This window comes from Ctenocephalides felis, unplaced genomic scaffold, assembly GCF_003426905.1.
Source record: "Ctenocephalides felis isolate EL2017-DRISC unplaced genomic scaffold, ASM342690v1 CF-g0.4_SCAFFOLD_03571, whole genome shotgun sequence".
In the NCBI taxonomy this organism is placed as follows: Eukaryota; Metazoa; Arthropoda; class Insecta; order Siphonaptera; family Pulicidae; genus Ctenocephalides; species Ctenocephalides felis.
Window position 1 is genome coordinate 45,580,228 of NW_020539725.1, and position 14,722 is coordinate 45,594,949.

A 14,722-nucleotide genomic window follows, 5' to 3' on the forward strand; every position below is an offset into this window, starting at 1 on the left:
GCTTAATGTTTGCAATATGTTTTGAGATGACTCCAAGATTCAATGTTCCAACTAAAAAAATATTTAAATTTATTGAAATGTAATCCTATTGAATTGTCTCATTTACTATTTCTATTTCTTGTGTCCCAGAGTTATTTTCGTTTGGAAATATATTTTTTACATATGGTAGATGAATTGCCATAATTATGGTAAGCAATAGGTAACTACTGTAGGCCAAGTAAGTAGTGTAGATTATTTGTGTTTAATACGTTAGTACTATAATAAAAAAAATTGATCATCTACCAAATAAATTATTCTACTAATAGCAATATTTCAGTTATTTATAAAATTGAAATTGTCGCACGTTGACAAATATATAACAGTGTACCCAGAGGTACGTAAACGCATTTATCTTTCCAAGATTCAGATCTATATTTATATAGAAGACTATATGACGTCAAACTGTGTGAGGGATTCTTAAATTATTACCAACTTATATATAAACGACCATCTCTATGTTTACTCTGTTTTATCAGTCCGTTGTCCTAGTAGGAGAGCTGGCAATGTCACAAATTAAATAATTTATTGACTAACTTAAAATAAGAATCAACCTTCCATATAAAGGACATAGTAAAGTAGATTCTAACCGGAGAATGCTATTAAAATATAATTGTATTCTTCATAATATTTTACGAAATATCTGATATTCTGGAAAAGCAGACTAAACCAGGCAATATTTGCCTGTTGACAAATTTTTTTTTATTACCAATAATACTGGCTCTTTTGGAAAAAAATTATATTTGCTATTGTTATAAGCATTCTCTATTATTGTTTTTATTAGAGGCCGTCCATTAATCACGTGATCGACTTTTTAAGAATTTTAGGACCCTCTCCCTTGGTGATACGTGGAATTTAAAAAATTTCCCCCTCCCCTACCAAATATCAATTGTATTTTTAGTTACGTGAAGAAATTGCATAATTTTTGAATTTTTTTAAAAAATGTTTCGATTTTTAAAAAAATTCAAGTAAAAATAAAATACACGTGATATCTTACCCCTCCCTCCCCACATGATATTCTGTCAAATCCCCCTTCCCCTAAAACGTGATTAATGGACGCCCGCTTAACTTGAATAACAATATTCTACCATTCATAGCAAGATGTTTTAATTTTTTAATAAATATTAGTATTTTGTTATTGTTTTAGAATTTATTTGTTAGTTTACTATAAAATATAATAAATATTTTAGAGTCAAGTAGGATATAAAAATAATTCCCCAAACTCTAAAATATATATAATATATAGAGTTAAGTATTTACCCAATTTATCATAATAATAGTGCAGAACTATTTACTTTTCTCTTGGCGTAGATACCAAAATTCTCTAGCTTAATTTTGCGGATAGAACAATATAATATATTCTATTAAAACTTATATGATCTTAATATCTCAAATAAAAAATTAATCTGTTTACCCATCGGTTTACCAATCTGAGAAGAAAACAATATGCAGAACAGTTTGTTAAAAAATCAAAGTCTCAATATGAATTACATTAGTCGTTTTACTATTCGTGCGTAATTATAAATATAGAAAACATGACATAGAGATTATTTAATTAAATAAAAAAGCTAGTTATGAAGCTTATATTGATTTAGTCGCGTGCTGACTGATAATAGAGACAAAAAGAATCAGATAAATATATGCTGAATTGTTGGGTAAATAGTTGTTATTTATTCAACTTAAATGATTTTTATTATTTATAATAAATAAGCACATACATAATTATTTCAATTTATATTTGTTTAATTGATCTATAAATAAATATAGATAATATTTGCGATCGAAATATATATAATATTAGTACAAAAAAGTATTAATTTTTTTTCTATCACAGAAAAGTTCTTATATTACCAAGAATGAAGAATATTTGATTAAACTTTAGTACTAATGCTTTCTCATCGAAGACAGACAACTTTTCCATGAACTTTTTGCAATGAATCAATTCTAATTATTTTGTAAACGAGTTAAGACTTCATGAGCCTTTTTGTTTGTCTGGCGTCTACTAATTTCTAACTGAAATTATTAGAATTATAACAGAAAGGCGAAATTAGAAAAAGGCTAATTTTAGCGAAAATCTCTAGTGAATTTAATTTAAGTTTAAAACATAGTTATAAATTATTAGCTTTTTTGGCGATATAGAATATAGATGGCTTGAAATATTTTAATAATGTACCAAAATAAAATTAGTAGTCTATTGATTAGTGCTAAAAATAATAGGAAATACTAAAAGATTCAGATTTATAAATGAATACCAAATCAAAATTAAATTTGTTAAAAAAACTTCAATTGCATATGCAAGAAATTTCAATCGAAATTGGACGTTGTTGAACTAATTTTCTTCTGAAATATCAAGCAATCGTCTTTGGAAATACGAAAGTAATTGAACGTTTAAAATCAGACGTAAAAAAGCTAAACATTCAAACAAAATTTCGTCAATTCATTGATGATATATTGCAATGACAATTCTAAATTCCAAAATTTATTTTCTTACAAACAACATATTATTAAAGAGTCGTAAAATATTTTAACATTTTTCCAAACAGAAGTCAAAATGCTTGTAAATATGCAAAAAATGCAAAATACCATTTACATATTGATGGCCATAATTTGTAATTGAACTTATTACCAATTCAAATCAGTGGATTAGGGAAAACGTGCAAAGAGCTTTCACGACAATTAAAAAAATTATAAAATAGTTTTTAGTAATAGTTACAGATAATTGAGTAAAGCACTTACTCATAAATAGTACAAAATCATTTGTGAAATTTAAATGATGCAAATGTAAACTTTGTTTAATAATTTTGCAGTTGTTTGTAATTTTTTTGTCAAGATATTGTTTATTTTAATAATATCAGATAGTGATATCACTTTGATTTTGTCTGTACATTTCTATAAAAAAAAATAATATACTTAAGTGTTGATATTGAATCTTCAACAAAGTTAAGTTACCTTCGGGTTATTTTTCATATTCCTGTTGGCTTAAAAAAAACCTTAAAACATATAAAAACATAAAATTTTACCTCCAAATATTAAATACATTAGATATTCACAAAACAGAATAATTTCCATGCATGATCAAATAAATTGTAGAAAAATTAGTATAATTCCACGCAAGAGAAAATGTGAATGAAGAAAAATAACTTTTCAATGAAAGTACACACGGATATTAAATCTTTTTTCAAATAAAATTATTACCATATTGTTAACGGTACAGTTTACGTTATTACTAATTCAAATCACGAACGTAAAATATATTCATAAAGCAAAAAATATTTTAATTCATAGCAACTTTCTCGTGAAACATTTGCGCACGCAAAACAATAGAGAACATTTGCGTCAAGCCTAAATATCTTCAATTGTAGAGATAGACAACTTTTTCCGCAGCTGGAACTCTCTAGAATTTTAATGAAATTTCAAAGATAATTTATTTACTGTATTAAAATTATGAGTTAAGGATGAATTATTTAGAATATAGTATTAATTATAAAAAATAACAAAGAGCAATTTTAATCGCTATGTTTTTTTTGTTATAATTAACTTTTGTTAATCGAGACTTTCATATCTTTTTTACAAAATTGATATGTTCAAAAAAAGAAATATTACAAAAAAAAATACAAAAAATTGAATAAAAAATGAAAAAAAGTTAAAATGAAATGAGATACAAAACGTTATGCTTATGATACATTTAGTCTCATTTCTCTATTTATTTCTTACAAATGGGTAGAAAGACAATGCTCTTAATATAGTGAAAAGTAAGGAAAAATATTTTTTTTGGATCTAGTAACTAACATGAGAAGTATAGAAATCAAGTTCTTGTGATGGTTATTAGGTTCTTGGATCAAACCAACTCTCCACATAAAATCTACACAAACATCAACACATACAAAATAACTTAAAAAAATAATTATTTGTCCATTTACTAATGGTATTATGATATAGATCTTTAAAACTTCGCATTCACAAAAAAACGTGTTCAAACTTTATTTAACTATTTATTTCAGTTTTACGCGAAGATGAATGTTTTAATCTTATGTAAATAAACTGCTCCAAACTATTGCTAAAAAAATGTAGTGCTCCAAGAGATAATTATATACCGACAAAAATTATTTTGAAATATATATTTTTTTGTCTAGGTACACAATTTAATTACTTTTTTGCATCCAATAATCCAATAAAATAGATAAAATAAATAATATAGATAAGTCTGTTCATGTAAAAGTTAAATTGATTCTATAATGCTATGGTTGTGGGTTAGTGATTTTTTTTGGAGCACAATAAGTAGTATTCTCGTTCTTGTGATATTTTAGATAAATACTATGAAAATTTAATATTTAAGTTAACTACATTTTTTTTTATAAAACTTTCTATTGTCAGAATTTAAATTATATCTAAATAGCAATGTTGATGCACCAAATTTTCGAAATGTCATTTTTAGGTGATGAAAATATTAGTTGTTGTAAACATCCGAAGGTAAAATTTCGATAACGATGAAGGAGTATAAAATTATTAAATGCAACTGTTTATGACCACTTGGATAAACGTTGGTTAAACCATTTTGGACTGAAAAAATAATATTTTGGAAAAAACTTAATGCCATTGTAGATGTCTTTCAAATCTAATTCATAACTATCACAGCATATCTTCATTAACAGCAATCATAACTTAATCGCGGTTTTATCTCAACAACATAGCTTTGTTCTAGAAGCAACCCAACGATTGTCTTATTTTTATTTAATCACAAGAAATTCTCGAACACTGATATTGGACCCTATATTGGATGAAAAACGCCAGAGAAGAGCTATATAAACTCGGAAATATTTTACTATATTTTCAAGTAGACATAATTCAAGATATACATGAACACTACACTAGACAACACGAGAGAAAATTTTTACAATGAACATAATAGAAAAAGAAAATAAGAGAAAATTTCATGTGGAGAGCAAGATGATCAGTTATGATTTATAAAAAAATTGAAGATGAAAGGGAGTGGAAAGATGTTTAAAGATATGTAAATATAAGACTGATAAATATATAATGAAATAAATAATGTTATGTATATATGAAAATTGTTTCAAAATCTTTTATATCAGGCACAACTGGTTGACTGAGATATGAAAATATTACGTCAATAAAGGGGGGAACAAAGTGAAAACCTATTTTATTACAGCTTGACATTGCGGTCACCTATCACTAACCATGAAAAAGCCATCACACAGTAAATGAAATACAAAAATGTGAATTCTTTGATAGATATATCCCAAATTCCATGCAAAAAAAATTCGAACAACATAAGAATATTTTTGTGAAAACAAATTAGCGCATGAAAATTTTAAATTTAATATGTTTATATCATGACTGGTGGCCATATACCACATGGTAATTTCAGATGTCCATTACCGCACCCATGACATGAGGTTGCCAATCACTGTCCCATTGAATCCTGAACAATATCCAATCGGGTGCCAATGGAACGCGTGAACGGCGATAATCGACGCTAAACTCATTTCCAAACAGAATCGACAATATTGACAAGGCATTTCAACAGATGTATCGCACGTTTCCGAAGATTCCAAAATGGAAATTTCCTATTGCATATTGAGAAAATTTCAGAAAAAAACGTGCGTTTGAAAGATACGAAATTTCTCGCAAATAACGGTAAAAGAAATATGTAATTTGAAATATTTTGCATGTAGTTATAGTAACTTTACTATTGGCGATAATACATACCATTAGATTTTTTTATTGTTATGTCTTTTATTTACAACTGTCCAGTTCAGGACTTTTAATAAATTCAAGGAATTTTATATAATTTTAACTATTTACTTATAAAATAATTTCTTATAAATAATGGTTAAGTTATTTCCATTTTTTATCAGGAAAGCTGACGGCTTAAATCCAGTCGCGCTTTTCTTTTCAATCTTCTTGGATAGTACTGTTTTAGAGCTCCTAAGGCAATTTTCAAAAATTTGTTCTGAAATTTCTGTATTTGTCTTATGAGCACTGCCCCACAATTGTTTACCATAGCACCAAATTGGTTTGAATAAAGATTTATATTGTGGCGATATCAAGCAGGCTGGTTTTGATTTGTAAAAAACAATCGGACATGTCATGTATATTTTTGATATCGAAATATTTTTACAGTTAATAAATTTATATTTTTTTATTTATGTTGGGAGTTTCTAATTTTAATATATTGTCATAATCATCACTACTCCCACATTGGTGACTCACGACGATGGAGATGAAGATAAAAGAGTTTTATTTTTCGAAGATTTAAGAAAAATTGATTTTGACGCAGCACCATAATCACTGGTCTTCAGTGACGACCTATAAGGTATGTCCAGTCCAATCCATCATAGTTAACGCACTTACTATCTGGATCAGACTTCCGAGGTTACTCATTTGGTATACCCAGACCTCAGTGTTTATTGCTGACAGAAAAAATAATTTGGAGCCTGAACTTTTCATTGGAATGCAATTCAACCTCTCTTTCTCTGTTAACTCAACAAATCGTCTTATAATGCTACCTCCCATTATCGGTGACAACGACGAATCAAAACAAAATTTGACATAATTTATTGGATTCCACAATTCTGGACTCTTATGTCAAAGAAACCAATGATCCTGATTTGGATAAGAGCCAACTTCTTTCTCTGATCGGAACTCATCAGATACGAATGCAACGCTTGCAGAAATGGAAACTGTACCCATAAATTATGCATTCTAAACATTAAGTTATTCTGATATAACTAATACCCATTAGATCGAGAACATTATGCAGAATATGGAGTTGATGGCAGGTCAAATCACCACATACGGTGGATCTGCTGACGAAACATGGAAATTTGTAATTGACCAGTATTACAACACTGGTCTGCTATAATCTGCTTTCCCACCACATTTTTATAACGTGTTTCCCTGTATTTTTTTTTAAACTGTGAGATCAACACTGGGCAGGGAGTGTGTGGCGATATCAAGCAGGCTGGTTTTGATTTGTAAAAAACAATCGGACATGTCATGTATATTTTTGATATCGAAATATTTTTACAGTTAATAAATTTATATTTTTTTATTTATGTTGGGAGTTTCTAATTTTATATATTATCATAATCATTACTACTCCCACAATATAAACGTAGCTTATTGTATGAGCTTAGTTTGGATTTAGTCCCTAGTAACCAGTAAAACTTTTTGGTTTTATCTCAAGACCATTAGATAACAGACAAATAATTATTCTTTCACGTTTTCCAGAGTTATGATGTGGGAAAACAATATGCTTGCTTTTAAGTTAATAACTTTCTGAAGAAGTTAATGTTTTCATAAAAAAATCCAATTAGCTAATTTGATGTTGTCTCGACGTTTCTAAGCATTCTGAATCGAATGATACCAAATTTGGAAAAAGGTGGTGTGTGTGTGAGTGTGTGCGAACAGATTTGTTTGTATATTTTGTTGTTTGAAACTTATGTGATGAGTTGGTTTAATTCAGGAACCTATTAACCATCACTGTATACAATTAAATACTTGATTTCTATACTTCTTATATTAGTTATTAGATAGAAACAAAAATATTTTTCCATACTTTTCATTTTAGTATGTTAACGATTTTAGGGTTTGAATATAAATGATTAATATTTAAAGTAAACATTTTTTTTTAAATAAATTTGAATTTTTTTTCCTAATTAACTCTGTCAAGTTAGGTTGTGGAATAAACAGGGTGTGTATAATGAAAGTACGAAAAATGATTTACACTTACTTAACCCCAACCTTGTACTATTCTCCAAATTGTACTATTATCCCACATATTTCCTCTTTCATTTTTAATTCCAGTTTAATTCATAAACCCATTTTTGAAATTTCATATCTATCTACTTTTGTATATTTTCATCCGTGTGCTAGAAATGCAGAAAATATTTTCTATATGTAAATATAGATCGTGAAAGTATCTATTTTAGACACGTTATAATGAATCATGTGTCAAAAATAGGTCATGATCATTTCTTCTCGTTCAATTTATAATAAACGTGATCGATATTGGATTGTGCAATTCAATCAAGTACATTCTATTTATGGACTGATTTTAAAAGCGGAATGTCATAGTAATTACTTAGTGTAAAGTTTGTACCATTCAAGCTAATCAACTAATTAAAAAAATGATGCTGATGCTTTATCAGCAGAAAGTACAATATTAAAGCAGATATTTGTGCAAAATTTTCAATGTACTAGAATTGCATTTTGTATCATTTTTACAGCAGAGTAAACTACATATAATTTTTTTTATCTATAAAGAAAGCTCTTGGAGAAAAAATCATGTGTGCAGTATATATGTGTGCCATATTTCACGTGGAACACAAAAAAAGTAAATACAGAAGATGCAAGGAAAAAATGGACATCAAAAATTCAGATTAAATATGACAATATGCATAATTGTTTATGGTTTGGTTTTCTACTAAAGCTTCGAAATCAATTTTTTGCTCCAAACAATTTTACAAAACATACGTTTAAAAATATAACTAGCAAAAAGAAGAGTTTCTAAATGAAATACCTGAGTGCTAAAGGATTTTTATTTCTAATTTTTAGAACTAATCTGATATTTATAAAACGATGTATGGGGGTTACATTTGATTTTACCCAGGTTGCATTGCTTATTGAACAAATAATTTATTTGTTCTCGTGATTATTTTGTCAGACTGTTATATATTGAATTATTAAGACTTCTTTCGATAATTGAGTATGAATATAACCGTGTTAAGAAAGGCAATTGGTGGCCGAATAATGAGATGTTTTTTGCACAGTCAATGAGATGTGACGTACGTAAATGTTGGTCAAACTCTTGGGTATTTTATGGACTCATGCTCATATAACAAATACTTTTCTATGAGCTCAATTATGTATTACATTCATGAATATAAATGTCTAACTCATTTCCACAATATCATGAATGGATCGGAAAAAACAATAATTAAATTAGCAAATAGTAAAGTTATTTTTAATATTCAAAAACTCAACAAAAACCACAATGATGGAACAAATTAACGGCGTTTCAATGTATTTATATGAAAAAAGGGCTTCAAGATACGTGTGATTCGACATACGAGCGTGGTTACGAAGTGAATTAAACTCGTATGTCGAGGTACCACTATATTTCTAATATTAAATTTTTTTCATAACTTGCTACATTGTGCAATGTATGAAGACGAATTGCGTCTATTAAATAAATAAATCAGTTAGTTTAATCTTGTTTATTACAAGTCATACTTGTAAAAGTGTACTAGTTCGGCTATATTCTCCAAATTATATCTTGATGTTGCTTAAGTTGCACTAATAATAATTCCTAACTAATATCGAAATGCTCTAGAGTTTCTGCTCTCACGGCATATTTCATTACAAAGGCGACCTCATATGTAATTGATTGCAAACTCCCGAAGGAAACAATGCACTCCGTATAAGGTCAACGAGATAAAACCACTACATTGAGTTTCTTCTTTGAAATATTATATTATATATCCACCTTATACCATGTGGCCGAGCAAGTTGCAGAGAAACATGTGCATATGAAAGTCGCATATTGTAGTTGCATTATGAATATAACACGAAGATTTATGCTGGCAGATAAGTCTAAGTTTAGATCACAAATAATAGAAGCAACCTGGCGAATTGTATGTGTTGAGAATTGAGGTTTTTAGCATCTTCCGAACTAGTTAATTGTTTGTAGTATAATTTCCACTCCGAGGAATAGAAAATTAAGAATATCAAATTTAGTCCATTCACTACAGTAAATTCACCTCGGAATTCGAGATACCCGGCTGTAAGTCTGTAAATATTTGTAAATTGACACCCTTAAGTTGTCTCAAAGCCTACATATGGTATTGACACCCTACCATATGTAGGTTTTGAGACAACTTTAGGGTGTCAATATACAAGTATTTACAGACTTACAGTTGGGTATCTCGAATTCCGACATTCTTACCTAATTTATGCTTAAATGACTGTACTAATTTATAAAAATAAAAGAAATACGAAGAGTTGATAATTTAGCATGTGCGATTTACAAGAACTATACTTGGGACGTCTGTCCTAATTACTTTGAAGTCATTTAAATTAACAAAATAACCTTTAAGACTTGAGATCCTAAGGATCCATAATTTAATATACACTCCGAATAGTATTATACGTACATGTTTCCAGTGGATATAAATTAAATAAAATCTGATACATTTACTTGTTCTTACCTCTCAGGCTGTATGGATGCCAGCATTTCTTCCAAAATTGCAGAGAGTCAACTTTTTCTTTCACACACACTTTGTTTTACGCGAAATTATGCAAAATTGATTTAATTAACACTTTTGTTTTAAAAATTAATTTATTTACGCGAATTTTTATTAACCACTACACTCACTTCTATTTAAAACAGTCTTTTTTTATTTGGCTGAAAGAAATTTGTCGATTAGTAAAGGGTACGGTCACAATTTTCCGCACTAAAAACCTACTATTTTCCTAACCTAGTTTACGGAAAAATAATCATGAAGATCGAAAATATCTTAGAAAATCTATAAAATTCGATAAAAATCTATTTTTGTGAATCCGCAACGAGATGTGTGACCGTACCCTTAGAAATCATGCCTAGGAATGAAAATGCACTGACCTTTGTTTAAAATCACCGATTCTTCTGGAACATCCCGATTACCAATTTGTTGTCTGAAAAATAGAGAAACAAATATAATGTTTAAATATATTATGAAATATATTTTTGACTTGTGCTGAAAAAACGTGCATTACCTCGTGATTTCCAGAAGAGAGCTGACCAGGAACCAGGAACCAGGAACCGAGAACAAAACACTATGACCGCATTTGTACACTATAAAGGCCTTTATAAAACACTGCTCAAACACTAAAAAACGGTAAACAGAATCGGTTTGAAAAATCGAGGAAAACGATCACTACGAATCGGCACCAGGCTAATTATTTGACCACCAGCGAATTTTTATTTTTTTAAAAATACTGTTCTGGATTTTAATCATGATGTTCTTCTGATCAAAAAAATCATCACCACTAACGATAATATATACATAGAGAATTGTTTTTTCTTCGCCATCTCCACTTTTATGGTTGATCCTAATAAATCCTGGTATCTCTTAATTGGTTTAATTGATAAAGTCCAGTCTGGTATGAAATTTATCCAGCCGACACTTGGTAACTTACTAGGAACAATGTGGCCTAGTAATTCTTGTTTTGATGTGTTTTTAAGGACCAATGTTCTCAGAATTGGAGTTCTGCTGAAAGTAATAAATAAATTGAATATGTGAATCTGCAAATTACAATATCTAAAGAATTATTTCCAAAATACTTTTAAAACTTTTGTACCTTAGAAACATATTTGTCTTTTCAAATATCAACTCTCACTTCAAATCAGTGAGAAGTTAATATTTGAGTTCACACATATTCAAACAAATTGTATACTTATGGGAAAAAGTTAATATCGAACTCAATTTATTGATGTAATATTTGTGTTTCTACTTCTTCGATCTAAAATCTTTATACACACGTAACAAAAATGATTTTCTCATATTTCTTTGATTTACTTATTGGCAAAGTGTACTACACTTTTATTACGAAAATAAGGTGAAAAGTCTAATCCTGGAAGTCTAAGTAATCTTGGAAGCGTATTATATGAATTAGTTCATTTGAATACAGTAGAAACTTGATTAACCGGACTAATTTTCTCTATAGGCATTCGGATAATCAAAAATCCGAATAATCGAATGTATGAAGAATGAAATTGTGTATTTATTAAAACATAACAAATACATAGATCAACGAAAATCAATGTTTATTAAGAAATTAACACTTCCTTATGTATGCACAGACATAATTTCTTGGATTACATTATATACCGGTAGTCCGGATAATCGCAAATCCTTATAACCGAGGGCCGGATGAACGAGGCTCCACTGTAATTATTTTTTGCAGCCGAGTATATAAGAAGTAAGTAGGCGAAATGTATTATGAATGCAACAAAATAATATAAATAAGTCATCAAAACAGCCCAATTACATAATGCCTACGCATATCTCCGACAATAGTCCTTTGCCGCAAAGACAATTGCAAGAATCATTGCAGAGACTCGCGGTTCGCCGCTTTGACGCGCATCATTGCCTCTTGACGCAAGCAAAGTATAATTGTCATAGTCGAAAATTACCGTGCAAATTTTAATGTTTGCACAAGACTCTTTGAAATATGAAATTAAATTTATTCAAGCGAGCTATGATTGATCATCATATGAACAAATCAAATACACATTGTAAGAAAGGCGCAATTGTGCAAACAGTCTGCTTGCGGATGAAAGATTCGCCGTTTCGCGAATTAGGTAATTTAGATAAATCGGTTTTCAAATTATGAATAAATTAGAATTGAAGCTCTTTGAATGTTTGAACAAAAGATTAATTTATACGGATTTTGAATTTGCATATGAATAAGGAGTGTTATATTTCAATATGAAGCCGCACAGAACAAATACTCGAGAAAAAAAGAAATATTTTTGATGAAATGTAAATGTAAAAAATATGAAAGAAGATCTCATATTTTTCAGCATATTCTAAATGGATATATGTTCAAATTTTGAAAATTTATAAAATATTATAGTTTTACATAAATGCATATTCTTATGTTTCACATCATATGTGTGCAAAGATTCTTGCACTTGAATATTTTAACTTCCTGATATTATGAATTTACCAGAAAATCCGAGATGTCATTTATAGGTGTTCGCGACGTTTCAAGTCATTTTGAATTTTCAAACAATTTCTCGTAGGGCAAGTTATGGTAATCATCCAAAAATCGAAATGTTTCATATTTCTTTACGTTTCAAAGGTTTCTGGCATACCTCATTATTAGAAAATATGGATGTATGTGAGAGTATATGAGAGTGTATATGTGTGTGTGAATGCGTATGTATGGATACAAATATTCATTCACGTTTTCGGGACCACTGATCAACTGATTTGAATTATTCAAAAAGCATACGATTCATATTGATGGGGAGACCTGCCGATTAGTTTTTGACAAAAACAGGTCTAGCCGTTTTGGAGCAAAAAGTGAAGAAAATGGCAATTAAGAGAACGCAGCATCCGATTTGAATGATTCACATGTATTAACGTAATGAATAAATGATTACATTTTTGTAAAGGCAGGTTCAGAGGTTTCGGAGATCCAGAAAAAATAGTTTTAAACAATGTTATTTGTGAGTCAAAAATCAGTTATTTTCGATAGTACCAGATCAACCAACATGAATAGGAATTAAAAACTAATAAGATTCAAAATCGAAAAAAAAAATCAAAAATTATCAAAAAATGTTTCTTTTAAAAAAAGTTATAGGATATATAATTTAATATTTGTCCATGAAAAGCATTTCTACGTAGAGTATTAACGCAATTACTTACAATGCAAAGGCAAAGCTCTGATAAGGTTTTCTAATTAACTCTATGCAAATAATAGCTTTTCATAGAAGTTATAGCTCAGCAATATATTTTTGCATCAATCAAGTGTACCTACAATCATTTTATCTTGACGCAAGTCACATTATTATGTCTTTTATAGCATATTCAGTGAAATGTTTTATGCATAGATTTTCCTCGGGGGCTCTATACTTAGCATGTTTCTATTTCTATAAATAAAATCGTTGGACTGGTGGAGTTGATACTAGAATATGTACAATGGCAATACCATTAGAGGACTCTAAAAATCTCTGACGTAATTACAATACTAATCTAGGTAGGTAAATAATAGCCGCAAGTTGTTAGATGCATGTACGTTTGTGTGGGACCGTTTGATATGGAAATTTGTTTCAAGGTCATTTTTGGAGAACTAAATATAGTTTATAAAAATATTCTTGGAACAATAAACATTTACTTTTTATAATGTTTTGGTTGTCTAGAACTATATAAAGTAGACAGTAATGCGAGCGAATTCTACAGTCAATATTGAAGAGAGTAATAGAAAGATATTGGATATCAGTTATTGATTACAGGATTAACTAAAATACATTTAAAAAAACTAGATTTTAATATTCTATATTTTTAAGAAGCTATAGTATGGGGGTATTCTGGCCTAGAAACATGAATTTTATTCAATTTTTGAATGGACGTAAAAAGGCAAATAATATTTTTGCTTCATTTGTTTTTACAGGTTATTAAGTTTAAGTTTTGAGAATCTAGAAAAAAAAATAAAAATCATAAATAGTCATGAAAGATCATTTCTAGGAGGTGTTGAAGTGGTATGTCTCAAAAAATTGGCATCTGACCATACACATATTTCAGCCCTCCAAATAATCTGTAGAAATATACCAATGTTAACTATGTTCTAAATATATATGAATTTAGAAATATGAACAAACAACGCTCTTTTTTGCACTAATTTATTAAATAATAATTTTACAAACGTTTCGAGACTAGGTTTGTCTCATCATTAGTGTGTTATAATTTAAAATCTATGGAAAATTATTTAAAAATATGAAAACCTAAATTATTATTATGTGTTATCCGTTACAAGTCGTTCATTATATTGCCCCACCAACAATCTCCGGAGTCTGAATTTTCTTTGTTGAATGAACGACTTGTAACGGATAACACATAATGCTAATTTAGGTTTCCATATTTTAGATTTTAAATTATAACACACTGATGATGAG